The following is a 5000-nucleotide window of genomic DNA, read 5'->3' as shown; positions in this document are numbered from 1 at the left end:
GCAATATCACGTCGATGCTGAAGTGGCTCGAAGTGTAACTGTCGGTCCTCTACTAGCGTTCTGTATGACACTAGTCTCTGGGCTCGATTTTGGACCCTGTCTGTTAGTCCCAGGATGATGGAGGGCAGCAGGACCACACCAGGGGGCAGTACTCCATAACGGAGCGAACCTGGGAGTGGTAGAGCGTGCAACAGCCTTTGTCGTCAAGAGGGGCGCGATGCGACGGATGCATGCCAGTTTCCTCGCCGCGTTCTTCGCCATTCCCATGACGTGGTCTGTGAAGGTGAGGCGGCTGTCGATCTACACCCCTAGGATGCTGATGTCGCTGTCGTAGGCGGGGGTCTTGCCTTCCATCATCAGGGCCGGAGTGTGTGCGAGGGGATCCTGTCGTCGCGCTATCAGCATGGCCTGGGTCTTTTCGAGGGCGAAAGTGACTTGCCATTTCTTGCTCCATGCAGTGATGAATGCTATGATGTTGTTGATATGATGCACGGAATCCTTTCGACTTACGTGGTTACAGGTGAAAGACAGAGCACAGTCATCTGTATGGCTTGGGCGTTTGGTATGAGCTGCAGAATACCAGGAGGAGGAGGTCCGACGCAGACCTCTGTGACCTGAAGCCGAACTGCTTGTTACTGATGAGCTGGTGTTCATCAAGGAAGCTGGTCATTTTCTCTCATAGACCTTCGCCAAGATGGGCAAGAGGTATAATTCATAGGAGGCATTTTGTTCATCTTCTTGTGAATAACCACAACATTTGCAGTCTTCCATAGTTTTGGCCATGTCTTCTGTACCATACATGCTTGGAACAGTGCAGCAAGTGGTGTGGCCAGCTGGTCGGCACATTGTACCAGAGTATGAGGGTTGGTTTTGTCTGGCCCCATGGCTTTCGTCACATCCAGGCCCTTGAGCTCCCTTTTTACTTCTTGTTCTGTGACAGACACATTATAGAGCCATGATTGAGTTTGTGGTGGCAATCTAGGGGGCGACACGTTGGGTTCAGGGACAGTCATTTTACAGGCGAAGTAGCTGGCAAGAAGTTCTGCTTTCTCCTGGCTTGAGGTAGCCATAGAGAGAATGTCGAGAGAATGGATGCCATCGTCTGGCGCAAAACCGTGATGTTGCTTGATGCAGCTCCACCAGGATTTACCTTCCACTGACTGGCCAATCAGCCTGGCCCGCAGGTCCTCTTTCCAGCGTAAAATGGCCTACTTCTGTGCCCTCTTCATCCTGGAACAGGCAGCGGCATGGAGTTGCTTGTTTAGGCTTGTGGGGTTACGTTTGTAGCGGACCCAAGCCCTGGATTTGCTGTCTGCTGCTGCTCTGCAGTGAGGGCCAAACCAAGGTTGATCCATCGGTCTGGCTTTAGTCTTCATGAGGTACAAATTCTGATTGGAGGGTGACCAGATGACGTATCAGAGCTTGGGCTTGGTCATCTACATCTCCCGCCAGAATGTTGTTCCATTCTGTTACATTCAGTGCATTTCGAAGGTCTTGCCAGTCACCATACTGTGCGTGTAAACGCTTCCTCTCGTATAGCTCTGATTTTGAGCCTGGTAAGGATGGCATAGTAGTCAGAAGAGCCAACAGTCACCCCAGAGTGACATGTTACAGCTCCGTCAGGAAGGTCAGTGATAACGGGGTCAAGAGATGAATCTGATGTGTGCATCGGGAAATCCACGTGGTTTGCCAGACCAAAGGTGCCTAACAAATCTTCGAATGACCTAGCCACCAGGTACTGGTTCAGGTCACCTCCGATTATGATATGGTCAGGCATTTCCACTTGTAGTGGTTGGACGTGTAAACCAGTTCTGAAGCATACAGCTATGCTCCCGAATGTGCCATTTACCCTGTCCTTTCAACTTTGATAATGTGAAGATAAATACAGATGACCAGATGACGTGTCAGAGCTTGGGCTTGGTCATCTACATCTCCAGCCAGAATGTTGTTCCATTCTGTTACATTCAGTGCATCTCGAAGGTCTTGCCAGCCACCATACTGTGCATGTAAACGCTTCCTCTCTTCTTCTTCCTCTCTTCTCTCTCTCTTCTTCTCTCTTCCACTTGTGTAGCCGCTGATTCTGCCAAAATTGTCTGGAACGGTGTGATTGAGAAAGGTCTCCACCGTTGCACTCATATCCGGGCTCAGCAGTAGAACAAAGCTGTGAGTTAGGTCATTAAGATTCGCCTGGAACCACCTCATATTAGAGAATCGACAGGTGGTCATTCATTGTACTTATGTCTGGCAATATGCTTGCCTAGCGGGTAATTGGTGGTGCTGGTACAGAGTGGCCCCTGGCCAGCCACTAAAAGGTGGGTGGGCTTGGTGTGGGGTGGCCCCAGGCCCGTTAGTGTGCAAGTGTCCACTGTTTAGGTGAGGAAGTAGATTAAGTTGTCGCTGGAGAGTCTGGGCGAGAATAGCATTGTTGTGGGCTTGCTCAGTCGACAAGCTCCGGAAAAGGCGCTCCTATCTTTCCTCAGACAGTTTTGTGGGACAGTTCTGCTCCTCGTGACCGTGGCGGTTGCAGAATTCACAGAACCGTTTCTTCCGACAATCGTCTCTCTCTGTCTCTCTCTCTCTCCCTCTCTATCTATCTATCTATCTCTATCTATCTATCTATCCCATTATGGTTCTTCTTCATTCGTAGGTCTGCATATCCTTAAAGATTACACATAAATTCTAAGGTAAACATACAGATAGATAAACACGCAGAGAGAGAGAGAGAGAGAGAGAGAGAGAGAGAGAGAGAGAGAGAGAGAGAGAGAGAGAGAGAGAGAGAGAGAGAGAGAGAGACTAAATGATAGACAGATAGATAGATAGACTGAAAACAAACAGACGGAACGACAGATACTGACAAACAGACAGACAGACAAGCTCAGAGACCCATCAGAAAATCCTCCACCTTAACTTTGAGCCACATAATTCATGTTGGTTTATATCAAACCGCATTAATCTTCTGGCAAACCTCTTTCTCTGAGCTAGCGACTCTTTCCATCCGCTGTTCTTTTATGTAAGGGTACATATATGTATACATGTGTGTGTGTGTGTGTGTGTGTGTGTGTGTGTGTGTGTGTGTGTGTGTGTGTGTGTGTGTGTGTGTGTGTGTGTGTGTGTGTGTGTGTGTGTGTGTGTGTGTGTGTGTGTGTGTGTGTGTGTGTGTGTGGGTGGGTGGCTGGGTGGGGTGTGTGTGGGTGCGTTTTAATATGTGATAGCGTTATTCTTGTGTTAGTGTGTGCATGTGTTTCTTCATTGCTTGTGAATGTGCGCATGTGTGTAAGAAAGAGAGAGAGAGAGAGAGAGAGAGAGAGAGAGAGAGAGAGAGAGAGAGAGAGAGAGAGAGAGAGAAGAGAGAGAGAGAGAGATAGAGAGAGGGAGAGAGAGAGAGAGAGAGAGAGAGAGAGAAAGAGAGAGAGAGAGGGAGGGAGTGCCTTTGTGGGTAAGACAGAGCATTAATAACTTCTCTAAGTACGATTATCCCCACTTACATCTACTTCCTCTTTTTCTTCAGCGTTTTTCTCAGCTGTTTTCCCACGCTCTCTCCCCCTCTTGTCTCTCTCTCTCCTCTCCTCTCACTCCTCTCTCTCTCTCCTCCTCCTCTCTCCTCGTCTCTCTCTCTCTCTCCTCCTTCTCTCTCTCCTCTCTCCTCTCTCCTCTCTTCCCTCTCTCTCCTCTCTCCTCTTTCTTCCTCTCACTCTCTCTTCTCCTCTCTTCCTCTCTCTCTTCCTCCTCTCTCTCTCTTCCTTCTCTCTCTCTCTCTCTCTCTCTCTCTCTCTCTCTCCTTGACATCCTACAACTCCACCTCCTTCGCAGCATCTTTCGCTTGCCATCCTAAGCTCCTTTTCCTTCACAGGAGTCACGCGTGCTCAGCCACACTCAGCCAACACGCTTCACGATGCTACTTCTACGTACGGCCAACATTCAATGTACTTATAGTAACGGACAACAGCAAAGCGGATTCGAAATCTATTTCAAAAGAGATTCGATCGTATTCTAGCTGTATAGATTTCGGTTTGGAATCCATTTAAAAGATTTCGGATATGTATATATATATATATTTTTTTTTCTCCCATGTTCGAAAAATGGAAGGGTTATAACAATTTTCTGATCACGAATAAACACAACGGATTTTCTTCTCGTATAAATAATCCTAAATACTGAAATAACTCTTGGAGAATCCTTAGACAAAGAAATTTGTATTAAGTCTGCTTAGATCTTGATTCTACCAGACACAAGTAATCCACGTTTTCATTCCTCAACCCAGCCATGCTCTTCATCCACAGAAACAGATAGAAACAAGAATAGAGGAGTGGATAAGTGGATAAGTGGTTATCTTAAGTAAGATTACTCCGAGCGGATAAGAAAAGAAACTAAAGTTCTGGTTAGGAAGATTTCCAGCGACCAGGAAAATAAATCTTAACTGCTTCGTCCCCCCAAAAAAAACAACAACAACAACAACAATAAAGATCTTCTTAACTAATATATCTTGCATATCGTATAAAGAAAATAATCTTTTCCTTCGAATAAGAAGCTTTGGTTGACACAAGCTTTAGAAATAACACCAAAATAACTGTATTAAGAGAGAGAAAGGTTGATTTCACATAAAGAAAAAAAAAATCTTTTGGATTTTTTCCCCTCTGCTGAATTTACCTCTCGAGCCTTCGATCTAATACTCTCCTTATTACAGATATAGTTTTATTTCGAAACACAAACTTCAGAAAGAAAAACCTAGCAGTATTAGAAACAAAAAAAAAAACATTTACTTTGATTCCTTTTATACGTTTATCCCAAGGCCCATACACCGTAGACATGACACCAAAATAACATCAACGGAGAAGAGAAAAGTGTGTACTATACAGACAAAACTTCTTTTGAATTTCTTTCTCTTTCTCGAGAACCTTTAGCCTGAAACTTATTTCATATATATATATATATATATATATATATATATATATATATATATATATATATATATATATATATACACACATATATATATGTGT

Source organism: Penaeus monodon, chromosome 37, assembly GCF_015228065.2.
Source record: "Penaeus monodon isolate SGIC_2016 chromosome 37, NSTDA_Pmon_1, whole genome shotgun sequence".
Taxonomy (NCBI): domain Eukaryota; kingdom Metazoa; phylum Arthropoda; class Malacostraca; order Decapoda; family Penaeidae; genus Penaeus; species Penaeus monodon.
This window is presented reverse-complemented; position numbering follows the sequence as displayed.